This window comes from Tachyglossus aculeatus, chromosome 19 (assembly GCF_015852505.1).
Source record: "Tachyglossus aculeatus isolate mTacAcu1 chromosome 19, mTacAcu1.pri, whole genome shotgun sequence".
Lineage (NCBI taxonomy): Eukaryota > Metazoa > Chordata > Mammalia > Monotremata > Tachyglossidae > Tachyglossus > Tachyglossus aculeatus.
In genome coordinates this window covers 16,583,178-16,596,809 of record NC_052084.1, presented here as the reverse complement: position 1 = coordinate 16,596,809, position 13,632 = coordinate 16,583,178, and positions in this window count along the sequence as shown.

Genomic DNA, 13,632 nt, shown 5'->3' with positions numbered 1-13,632 from the left:
TAAGCGCCCACCATGTGCCAAGCACTGTACCAAGCGCTGGTATAAGACACAATCTCTATGCCCTCAAGGGCCTGACAAGTCGATGGTGGAAGCAGGACAGGATAAGAATAGACAAAATGACACGAAGCCCAAGGGGCCGAGGCACGAGGCGACACACAAAGGAGCATAATAATAATCGCGCTATTTGTTGGGCATTTCTTATGTGCCAAGCACTGTACTAAGCAGTGGAGAAAATACAATGCAATTAAGACACAGTTCCTGTCCCTCATGGGGCTCACAGTCTAAGAGGTAGGGAAAACAGGTATTGGAAAATGAGCTCCAGAGAATAACAATGATTATACTACAATAATAATAATAATGGCATTTGTTAAGCGCTTACTATGCGCCAAGCACTGTACTATCATCATCAATCGTATTTATTGAGCGCTTACTATGTGCAGAGCACTGTACTAAGCGCTTGGGTAGTACAAATTGGCAACATATAGAGACAGTCTCTACCCAACGGTGGGCTCACAGTCTAAAAGTGACTACTGTACTACATTCCAAGCGCTGTTCTAAGTGCTGAAAGTGAAGTGATTTGCCCCAGGTCACACAGCAGACAAGTGGCGGGGCCGGGATTAGAACCCAGCTCCTCTGACTCCGAGGATCGTGATCTTTCCACTAGGCCACACTGATTCTTCATGTGGCTTCCCTTCCTGGGTTGGGAGCAGGGGGCTCTCCCAAGAAGGGGCCCTGCAGACCGGCTTCCTCAGCCTCTTCCCTCAGACCTGAGGATTTCCTCTTCCACGATGACCAGGATTACCTGTGGCCAACTCCCCTCCCTGTCCGGGATACAGAGCTTGGCGGGGGGCACCCTCCTCATCACAAAAGCCCAGGGTCTCTGGGTGAACTCCTAAATGGACACCGATCCCATCCTCCCACCTCTGGCCAGCCGGCAAGTCTCCCTGTCCTTCCAGGCCTTTGGAGAAGGATTCTCCTAGCATTCCTCAGCCCTCTGTTCCAGCATCCCCCGTCCCCACTCGTGGTGGGTCTCACTCATTCATTCAATCGTCTATTACATATTTACTATTTTATTTTGTTAATATGTTTTGTTATGTTGTCTGTCTCCCCCTTCTAGACTGTGAGCCCGCTTTTGGGTAGGGACCGTCTCTATACGTTGTATAGAGACGCAGTAAGCGCTCAATAAATATGACTGACTGGGGTCCTGAAAGGGAAATGACCTGACCATTCCCAAGCTCCCTCTCTCCAGGAAGTCCCAGGGGTCAGGGGAGCCGGGCCTGGAACAACAGAGTTTGTGCCAAAGCCTTTCCTCAGGCCCTGACCCAGCTTGGGGTGGGAGATGGGGGGCCGCAGGGCTGGGAACAGCCGGCCCGGACTGGGCAGTGCGGCTTTGGGCCCTGCTCATCTCCATCACTCAGGCAGGGACGGCGGGATTCATTCATTCATTCAATCGTATTTATTGAGCGCTTACTGTGTACTTCCCAAGTGCTTAGTACAGTGCTCTGCACACAGTAAGCGCTCAATAAATACAATTGAATGAATGAATGAATGAAATGATGCCAACGACGGCCCCTCCCTCTCCCCGCCCCCGTCAGCTGTCCTCCTTCCACTGGGGCCTGGGCCGCCTCCCCTCATTATGGAACCATTTGACCCTGGGAGGCACTTTTAATTACGGCTTGTGGTTATTAAACGTGAAGCGCGGAAAACAAATGAGCTGAATTCCTCAGCTTGGTGGCCCGCTCAGTCAGCAGGGAGGAGGGAGGGAGGAGAAGAAGGAGAAGGAGGAGGAGGAGGAGGTGGAGGAAGAGGAAAAGGAGAAGGAGGAGGAGAAAGAGAAGGAGGAGGAGGAGGAGGAAAGGAGGAGGAGGAAAAGGAGAAGGAGGAGGAGAAAGAGAAGGAGGAGGAGGAGGAGGAGGAGGAGGAGGAGGAGGAAAGGAGGGTAGGGGTAATGGGAGGGAATCCGAAGCCACTGAAGAATGGTTCCTATAGCCTCTGGGAGAGGCAGGCTACCAGCAGAACCAAATTAAGCCATAGTGACTCTTCCATGACAGGGCCAAGGCCATTGTCAAGGCTAAGGCCAGGGTCAGCGTCAATGCTAAGGCCAGGGCTAGGGCCAGGCCAGGGGAGGCCAAAAAGAGCAGGACTCAGACTCTGAGGGGGTTCCTGTCCCTCTCTCCCTCCCCAAGCTCTTCCCAAACACTGGACAATCAATCAGTCAATCAATCGTATTTATTGAGCGCTTACTGTGTGCAGAGCACTGTACTAAGCGCTTGGAAAGTACAAGTTGGCAACGTATGGACACAGCCTCTCTCCTCCGGAGTCCCAGGTGGGCTTGGTCGAGAGGCAGTTCCCAGGCCCCAGCCTCTGCCCACCACCCTTCCTTCCTCTCCCCCTCCTCCCCTTCCCCATCCCCGCCGCCTTACCTCCTTCCCCTCCCCACACCACCTGTATATAGGCATATATGTTTGTACGTATTTATTACTCTATGTATTTTATTTGTACATATTCTAATTATTTTGTTAATATGTTTTGTTTTGTTGTCTGTCTCCCCCTTCTAGACTGTGAGCCCGCTGTTGGGTAGGGACCGTGTCTAGATGCTGCCAACTTGGACTTCCCAAGCGCTTAGTCCAGTGCTCTGCACACAGTAAGCGCTCAATAAATGCGAGTGAATGAATGAATGAATCCTGCCGCCCCTGCCTGAGTGATGGAGATGAGCAGGGCCGAAAGCCGCACTTCCCAGTCCGGGCCAGCTGTTCCCAGCCCTGCGGCCCCCCACCTCCCACCCCAAGCTGGGTCAGGGCCTGAGGAAAGGCTTTGGCACAAACTCTGTTGTTCCAGGCGCAGCTCCCCTGACCCCTGGGACTTCCTGGAGAGAGGGAGCTTGGGAATGGTCAGGCCATTTCCCTTTCAGGACACCAGTCAGTCAGTCATATTTATTGAGCGCTTACTGCATGCAGAGCACTGTACTAAGTGGTTGGGAGAGTACAATACAACAATAAACAGATGCACTACCTGCCCAAAATGAGCTTACAGTCCAGAGGGTGAAGCAGGCATTAATATGAATAATAATAGTAATTGTGGTATTTGTCAAGCACTTACTATGTGTCGGGCACTGTACGGAGCGCTGGGGTGGATACAAACAAATCGGGTTGGACACAGTCCCTGTCCCACATGGGGCTCCCAAGTCTCAATTCCCCATTTTACAGATGAGGTAACTGAGGCCCCAGAGAAGCGAAGTGACTTGCCCAAGATCACAATAGCAAACAAGTGTAAAATCACAGTTATGTAATAAGTGCTTAGGCCTTCCCAGACTGAGCCCCTTCCTTCCTCTCCCCCTCGCCCCCCTCTCCATCCCCCCCATCTTACCTCCTTCCCTTCCCCACAGCACCTGTATATATGTATATATGTTTGTACATATTTATTACTCTATTAATTTATTTATTTATTTTACTTGTACATATCTATTCCATTTATTTTATTTTGTTGGTATGTTTGGTGTTGTTCTCTGTCTCCCCCTTTTAGACTGTGAGCCCACTGTTGGGTAGGGACTGTCTCTATATGTTGCCAATTTGTACTTCCCAAGCGCTTAGTACAGTGCTCTGCACATAGTAAGCACTCAATAAATACGATTGATTGATTGATTGATTGAAGTGCTGTGGGGTTCATTCATTCAATCATATTTATTGAGCGCTTACTGTGTGCAGAGCACTGTACTAAGCACTTGGGGTTGGAAGTAAAGGGAGCAAGTCAGAGATATGAAGGGACAGGGGAATTTTGGTAGGAGATAGAGCAGTCCTCCCCTGCCCCAGAAGCTTTTCCTCTGAGGTCCCAGCCGATCCTCCTCCCTCCATTCCCTCCCGCCCACTGCACTGGTCCCTGCCAGCAACAATGAATGACCAAATACATCACAATTAGCCGCTTTACTAATGAGACAATTAATGAGGCAAACTACTGTGCCTCCTGGCACAGGCTGCAGACTGCCAGATTGCCAGTGGCTGAAGGAACAGGGGTCAGTGGGGAGGTTTGGGGGGGGGGACGGCGGAGCGATTTGTGGGCAGCCTTGGGTGGGACGGGCCCCCTTCAGAGGGAGCAGACCCAGGTCCAGGCCCAGGCCCGGAGGCTTATAATAATAATAATAATAATAATGGCATTTATTAAGCGCTTACTATGTGCAAAGCACTGTTCTAAGAGCTGGGGAGGTTACAAGGTGATCAGGTTGTCCCTCGTGGGGCTCACAGATTTAATCCCCATTTTCCAGATGAGTGAACTGAGGCCCGGAGAAGTTAAGTAACTTGCCCAAAGTCACACAGCTGACAATTGGTGGAGCCGGGATTTGAACCCATGACCTCTGACTCCAAAGCCCGGGCTCTTTCCTACTGAGCCACGCTGCTTCTCAGCCTCAGCCCAGGCTTCAGCCCAGCACAAGGCGTGTAGTAATTGCGGTGTTTGTTAAGTCTTAACAGTGTGCCAAGCACTGTACTAAGGGCTGGGGTAAGAGACAAGATAATCAGGTCAGGCGCAGTCCTTAGGATTTTATTACTATTATTATATTTGTTAAGCACCTATTATGTATCAAGCACTGTTCTAAAATCCGGGGTACATACCAGTTAATGAGGTTGGGCACAGTATCTGTCCCACTATGATAATAATAATATTTGTTAAGCACTTACTATGTGTCAAGAACTGTTCTAAGTGCCGGGGTAGATTCAAGCTAATCAGTTTGGACACAGATCCTGTCCCACACGGGCCTCACAGTCTTAATCCCCATTTTACCGACGAGGGAACTGAGGCTCAGACAAGTGACTTGCCCAAAGTCACAGAGCTGACAGGTGGCGGAGTCGGGATTAGAACCCATGACCTCTGACTCCCAAGCCTGTGCTCTTTCCGCTGAGCCACGCTGCTCCTCTAGTGTACTCTCTGAAGTGCTCAGTACAGTGCTCTGCACACAGTAAGTGCTCAATAAATACGACTGACTGACACACACACAAAGCCAAGAGTTGGGGAGAGGGCTCAGACGGAGGCTCCCTGCCTCTCCCCTCTTCCTGCAGAAAAAGAAGGAATTTTCTATTCCATTTTCCGATTAACACAAACCCTCTCTGACCTGAGGAAGGTTTGGGAGTAGCGAAGCTGGGCTTCCCTCCCCGTCCAGGCTGCCCGTTTTTTTGTTTTGTTTCTTTAATGGTATTTACTAAGTGTTTACAATATCCCAGTACAGTGCTCTGCACACAGTAAGCGCTCAATAAATACGATTGATGATGATGATGATGCCAGGCACTGAACTACTAGTAGTAGTAATAATAATAATTGCGGTATTTGTTAAGTGCTTATCGTGTGACGGACACTGGACTATGCACTGGCGTGAATACAATGGCGTAGTGAATAGAGCCATGGCCTGGGGTCAGAAGGTCACGGGTTCTAATTCTGGCTTCACCACTTGTCTGCTGTGTGACTGTGGGCAAATCACTTCACTTCTCTGTGCCTCACTTACTTCATCTGTAAAATGGGGATTGAGACTGGGAGCCCCATGTGGGACAGGGATTATGTCCAACCCGATTTGCTTGTATCCACCCCAGCGCTTAGTACAGTGCCTGGCGCATAGTAAGCGTTTTACAAATACCATAATTATGAATTATGATTATTATTACGAAGTGCTTGGGAGATTACAATATAACAGCAAGAGAAGCAGCGTGGCTCAGTGGAAAGAGCCTGCGAGCCCGCTGTTGGGTAGGGACCGTCTCTAAATGTTGCCAATTTGTACTTCCCAAGTGCTTAGTACAGTGCTCTGCACACAGTAAGCGCTCGATAAATATGATTGAATGAATGAAAGAGCAACGGGCTATGGAGTCAGAGGTCATGGGTTCAAATCCCTGCTCCGTCACTCATCAGCTGTGTGACTTTGGGCAAGTCACTTCACTTCTCTGGGCCTCGGTTACCTCATCCGGAAAATGGGGATTAAGAGTGAGCCCCCTGTGGGACAACCTGATCACCTTGTAACCTCCCCTAGCGCTTAGAACAGTGCTTTGCACATAGTAAGCGCTTAATAAATGCCATCATTATTATTATTATTATAACAATAAATAGACATATTTCCATTAGGCCACATTGCTTCTCTTGTACTATTCACCCTTCAGGGTTCACCGCGTCTCTGTCCCTGCCTCCGTAAACTCCCAGCCAACCTGCAAGTAGATAGAACCACGAGAAATGGAGAGGGAGGGTCTTCTGTTCCACAGCTAAGTGTCCTCCTCATTCATTTATTCAATCATATTTATTGAGCACTTACTGTGTGCAGAGCACTGGACTAAGTGCTTGGGAAGTCCAAGTTGGCAACAGATAGAGACGGTCCTTACCCAACAGCGGGCTCACAGTCTAGATGGGGGAGACAGACAACAGAACAAAACATATTAACAGAATAAAATAAATGGAATAGTAAATATGTACAAGTAAAATAAATAGGGTAATAAATCTGTACAAACATATATACAGGTGCTGTCCTCCTTTACCCCCTGACCCCCTACCCCCGGCCCCAGCGGACTGCTGAAGCCATCTATCTATCGAGGAGTCTTGATAGAGACTTAGAGAGTAACCAGAGCTCAGCAATTACACTAAGGGAGCCAGGATAATTGCGAACAAAGCAGATGACACGATGAAGATGGTAGAATATGCAGATCAAGTCTCACCCCTCTCCCGCTGAATCCTTATGGGATAATTAGGTTCCGTTTCCATTTTAAAACCCCTGGCTGGAAGGATGGGAATCCCCATTTAGCTGCTTCTTGCCTCCTGTAGCTATTCCCAGATTGGACCTAGGATCCCGACGGAGAGAGGCGGAGGGGGGCTAAAAGTCACAACCATCCATCCCATGATCAAGATGGTGTTAATAATCACGATGGTATGTGTTAAACGCTTCCTATGTGCCAGGTGCTGTATTAAGTGCTGGGGTGGATACAAGAAAATCGAGTTGGACACAGTCCCTGTCCCACGTGGGGCTCAATCCCCATTTTACAGATGAGGGAAAGGGAAGTGATTTGCCCAAAGTCAGGCAGCAGACAAATGGCAGAGCCAGGATTAGAACCCATGACCTTCTGAATCCCAGGCCCGTGCTCTATCCACTAGGCCGTGGTGTTCTCATTTGACTGTGCTTAATGTGACCTCCGATTATCATCATTATTGTATTTATATTATTGTATTATATGACATGATAATATACTAACATTATATTATAAAAATAATGGCGGTATCTGTTAAGCTTTCTCTATGTGCTAAGCTCCAGGGTAGAGACAAGAAAATCAGGATAGACACAGTCCCTGTTCCACTCAGGGAGACTGTAAGCTCCTTGAGGGCAGGGATCTTGTCTACCAACTCTATAGTATTGTTCTCTCCCAAACATTCAGTACAGTGTTTGGCTCACACTAAGTGCTCAATGAAACTATTGCCACAAAAATACAAATTGTCAACTCTGTGCTGTTGCCAGTATGGATCTGAAAGCTGGACAGTGAAAAAACAGGACAGAAAGAACATCGATTCTTTCGAAATGTGATGTTGGAGAAGGCTTTTGCAAATACCATGGAGTGCCCGAAAGACAAACAAATGGATTTTAGAGCAAATTAAGCCAAAGTGGTCTTCGGAAGGCCAAATGACTCGACTGAGATTAGCAAATTTTGGACACATAATCAGGAGGACTAATTCTCTGGAGAAGACACTAATGCCAGGAAAAATCCAGGGAAAACGTGGAAGAGGCAGACGGGCAGCGAGATGGATAGAGACGATAACGACCGTAACGGAAGAACCGTTAGGTTGCGGATTATGACAGAGGACAGGACGTTCTGGAGAAAGTATATCCATAGGGTCGCTATGAATCGGAAATGACTCGCCAGCACTTCATGATAATAATAAGTGCTCAATAAATATTATTGACTGTTTCATTGTGAGCCCCCTGAATCCTCTGACCATTGGCTTCATTCAGGGTCTAAGCTTTCTCCATCTTATAAACTGGCTCTCTTTGCCTGCTCTTTGCCTTCTGGTCTGACAGACGACCATCCTCCCCACCTTAAAGGTCTTATTAAAATCCCATCTCCTCCAAGAAGCTTTCCCCGACTAAGCCCTCATTTCCTCATTCCCACTCCCTTCTGCATCCCTCTTGTAGTTGGATTGGTACCCTTTATTCACCCCCACCCTCACTTATGTACATAAACTATAATTTGTTTATTTTTCTAAATGCCTGCCTCCCTCTCTGGACTGTAAGCTCACTGTAGTTGGACAACTTGTCTACCATCTCTGTTATCTTGTATTCTCCCAAGTGCTTAGTACAGTGCTCTGCCCATTTGTACAGATTTATTACTCTATTTATTTTACTGGTACATATTTACTATTCTATTTATTTTGTTAATGTTGTGCTTATAGCTCTAATTCATTCATTCATTCAATCGTATTTATTGAGCGCTTACTGTGTGCAGAGCACTGGACTAAGCGCTTGGGAAGTCCAAGTTGGCAACATACAGAGACGGTCCCTACCCAACAGCGGGCTCACAGTCTAGAAGGGGGAGACAAACAAAACAAAACATATTAACAAAATAAAATAAATAGAATATGCAAATATGTACAAGTACTAATGTACTAATTCTATTTGTTCGGATGATTTTGACAACTGTCTACATGTTTTGTTTTGTTGTCTGTCTCCCCCTTCTAGACTGTGAGCCCATCGTTGGGTAGGGACCGTCTCTAGATGTTGCCGACTTGTACTTCCCAAGTGCTTAGTACAGTGCTCTGCACACTGTAAGAGCTTAATAAATACGATTGAATGAATGAATGAATGAACAGTAAGCACTATATTGTATTCTCTCAAGTGTTTCATACAGTGCTCTGCACACAGTAAGTGCTCAATGAATACATTTGATTGACTGATTGGTTGCTACCCTCCCCCTTCTAATACTGTGAGCCCGCTGTTGGGTAGGGACCATCTCTATATGTTGCCAACGTGGACTTCCCAAGCGCTTAGTACAGTGCTCTGCACACAGTAAGCGCTCAATAAATACAACTGAATGAATGAATGAATACTCCCAACTTGCTCTTTCCACTCCTCCCAAGCTGAAACTCTAACTGTACCCTCTCTCAATTCTCTCCTGCCCTCAACCCCACAGTACTTATGTACCTAACTATGATTTATTTTAATTCCTGTCATCCCCTGTAGATGGTAAGCTCCTTGTGGGCAGGGAACTGTTTGCCAGCTGTTACATGTTCTGTACACACTTAAGCACTCAAAATATCCCACTAAACCATCAATCGTGGTATTTACTGAGCTTACTATGGACAGAGCACTGTAGTAAGTGCTTGGGAGAGTACAATGCAACTGAATTAGCAGACACATTCCCTGCCCATAATGATAAACAATATGAATGTGCTGTAGGCCTGAGGGTGAGGCATGTAAGCGCTCAATAAATGTATTGAATGAATGAATCAATCAATCAGTATCAACTGCCCAAAGGGCTCTGACCCAAGCACTACATGCTTACTATATGCCAAGCACTGTACTAAGTGCCAAGGCAGGTACAAAATAATCAGGTTGGACTGGATCCTTGTCCCACGCAGGGCTCACGGCTGATTGATTTTTTTAATGACATTTGTTAAGCACTTACTATAATAATAATAATAATAATGATGGTGTAAAGCACTGTTCTAAGCACTGGAGAGGTTACAAGGTGATCAGGTTGTCCCACGGGGGGCTCATAGCCTTATAGATGAGGTAACTGAGGCACAGAGAAGTTAAGTGACTTGCCTAAAGTCACCCAGCTGACAATTGGCGGAGCTGGGATTTGAACCCATGACCTCTGACTCCAAAGCCCGTGCTCTTTCCATTGAGCCATGCTGCTTCTCTACTATGTACTATGTACTAAGCGCTAGGGTAGATACAACATAATCAAGGTGGCCACAGTCCCTGTCCCACTGGGGGCTCACAGTCTAAATCCTCATTTTTACTGTGCCTGGCCCGTAGTAAGCAATTAACAAATAACACAATCATTACTAACAGAATTTATTAGGTGCTTTCTGGGTGCCAAGCACTGTACTAACCCCGGGAGAAAATACACAGGTAGCAATTAAACACCATCCCTGAGCCTTACTCACAGTCTAAGAATGGGGAGAGGAGGAGGAGGAGGAAGAGCCTCCGGCTTCCTGTCTGATTGTCTGTTGTTTGGCTCCATTCTCAGGAAGGCTGGGGGCGGGGGGGGGGGGGAATTGCTCCCAGTAATTGGCTCTTCTCTCTAAGGAGCCGGTGGGAATGATAATGAAGGCGTGTATTTAGAGTGCCTAGCCATCAGGGTGGGGGCCCCCCTGCCAGCTGCATCATCATCATCATCATCAATCGTATTTATTGAGCGCTTACTATGTGCAGAACACTGTACTAAGCGCTTGGGAAGTACAAATTGGCAACATATAGAGACAGTCCCTACCCAACAGTGGGCTCACAGTCTAAAAGGGGGAGACAGAGAACAAAACCAAACATACTAACAAAATAAAATAAATAGAATAGATATGTACAAATAAAATAAATAAATAAATAGAGTAAAAAATATGTACAAACATATATACATATATACAGGTGCTGTGGGGAAGGGGAGGAGGTAAGATGGGGGGATGGAGAGGGGGACAAGGGGGAGAGGAAGGAAGGGGCTCAGTTTGGGAAGGCCTCCTGGAGGAGGTGAGCTCTCAGCAGGGCCTTGAAGGGAGGAAGAGAGCTGCAGAGAAGACCACTGCCAGACCTGCGTCACAGGGCACATGGGGAGAGCCTCAAGACCCCCACCCATCCTTTCCCTCAGTCACCTCCTAGGAGCCCCCCAGGCAGGTTGGAGGGTCTTGGCCTCAGAAGACTCCAGACACTCACCTCAGCCTTCTCTCTTCAGCCTTGCCCCTGCCAGCTCTTCCCATGCCTCCTCTCTTGCTCCTTTTAGCTCCCTGCCCCACGTGGGGCTCTTCATTCATTCATTCATTCAGTCGTATTTATTGAGCGCTTACTGTACTAAGCGCTTGGGAAGTCCAAGTTGGCAACATATAGAGACGGTCCCTACCCAACAGTGGGCTCACAGTCTAGAAGGGGGAGACAGAGAACAAAACAAAACACATTAACAAAATAAATAGAATAGATATGTACAAGTAAAATAAATAAATAAAGTAATAAGTATGTACAAACATATATACAGGTGCTGTGGGGAAGGGAAGGAGGTAAGACGGTGCGGGGGTGGGGGGATGGAGAGGGTTCTCCTGGGATTAGTACAGTGCTTGGCACCCAGAGAGCACCTAATAAATTATGTTAATAATGATTGTGTTATTTGTTAACGGCATACTAAAGAAGCAGCAGTGGCTCAGTGGAAAGAGCACGGGCTGGGGAGCCAGAGGTCATGGGTTCTAATTCCGGCTCCGCCACTTGTCAGCTGTGCGACCTTGGAAAAGTCACTTCACTTCTCTGGGCCTCAGTTCCCTCATCTGGAAAATGGGGATGAAGACTGTGAGCCCCACGGGGGACAACCTGATCACCTTGTATCCACCCCAGCGCTTAGGACAGTGCTTGGCAGATAGTAAGCGCTTAACAAATACCAACATTATTATTATTATTATTACGTGCCAGGCACCGTACTAAGGGCAGCGGTTGATATGAGAAAATTGGGTTGGATGCAGTCCCTGTCCCACGTGGAGCTCTTCATTCATTCATTCAATCGTATTTATTGAGCTCTTACTGTGTGCAGAGCACTGTACTAAGCGCTTGGGAAGTACAAGTTGGCAACACATAGAGACGGTCTCTACCCAACAGCGGGCTCACAGTCTAGAAGGGGGAGACAGAGAACAAAACAAAACATATTAACAAAATAAAATAAATAGAATAAATATGTACAAGTAAAATAAATAAATAAATAGAGTAATAAATATGTACAAACATATAATAATAATGGCATTTATTAAGCGCTTACTATGTGCAAAGCACTGTTCTAAGCTCTGGGGAGGTTACAAGGTGATCAGGTTGTCCCACGGGGGGCTCACAGTCTTAATCCCCATTTTACAGATGAGGTAACTGAGGCCCAGAGAAGTGAAGTGACTTTCCCAAAGTCACACAGCTGACAAGTGGCAGGGCTGGGATTTGAACCCATGACCTCTGATTCCAGAGCCCATGCTCTTTCCACTGAGCCACGCTGCTTCTCACATATATGTATGTATACATATATACAGGTGCTGTGGGGAAGGGAAGGAGGTAAGGCGGGGGGGATGGAGAGGGGGAGGAGGGGGAATCCCCGTTTCTACAGATGAGGGAACTGAGGCACGGAGAAGTGAAGCAACTTGCCCAAGATGAGACAACAGACAAGTGGCAGAGCCAGGCTTAGAACCCAGGTCTTTCTGACTCCCAAGCCCATTCACTACCCACTAGGCCATACTGCTTCTCTATTCTAGAGAAGTAGTGTGGCTCAGTGGAAAAGAGCCCAGGCTTTGGAGTCAGAGGTCATGAGTTCAAATCCCGGCTCTGCCAATTGTCAGCTGTGTGACTTTGGGCAAGTCACTTCACTTCTCTGGGCCTCAGTTGCCTCATCTGTAAAATGGGGATGAAGACTGTGAGCCTCCCGTGGGACAACCTGATCACCTCGTAACCTCCCCAGGGCTTAGAACAGTGCTTTGCACATAGTAAGCGCTTAATAAATGCCATCATCGCCATCATCATCATCATCATTTCTACAACTACGACTTGGTTCAGAGTAAGTGCTCAACAGATAACACAGTTGGTTAGTTTTACTTCTACTTCTTAAATGCCCACTACAGTGCTCTCTTTACAGTAGATGTCATTAAATGCTGCTGCTGCTGATTTTGCTGCTGCTTTTGAAGGACAAAGGAATATGAACTAAGCACCTACTGTAGGCAGGGCACTGTACTAAACACTTGGGAGTGTACAGTAGAATTAGTAAGCACAGTCCCTGCCTTATGGCCCTGCTCTGCACACAGTAAGCACTCAATAAATGCGAATGAATGAATGAATGGCCTGGAAGTCCCTCCCCCTTTCATATCTGACAGACGATCACTCTCCCCACCTTCAAAACTTTATTAAAAATCACATCTTCCTTGGCTAAGCCCTCATTTCCTTTTCTCCTACACCCTTCTATGTCACCCTTCCACTTGGATCTGTATTAGTCATCCCGCCCTCAGCCGCACAACACTTCCGTACATATCCAGAATTTATTTTAATGTCTGCCTCCCCCTTGACTTTAAGCTCCCTGTGGGCAAGGGACCGTGTCTCCCTACTAGAGAAGCCGCTTTGGCCTAGTGGATCGATCACGGGCCTGAGAGCCGGAAGGACCTGGCTTCTAGTCACCGCTCCGCCACTTGTCTGCCGTGCGACCCGAGGCGGGTCACTTCAATTTTCTGGGCCTCAGTTTCTTCATCTGTAAAACGGGGATTAAGACTGGGAGCCCCACAGGGGCTGTGAGTGGTTCAGGGGCCCGCTGATTGACGGACCGCCTCCTCCTAGATACGGTGCGGTCCAGCTGTTCTGGTCCAAGTAACACAACCTGAAACCCGCTCCGACCAAACTAAATAGAAAGGGGATGTGGGGGGAGCCTTAAATCAGGCTCCGCTAGTTTACGCCACAGAGGCAAAAAAAACCTG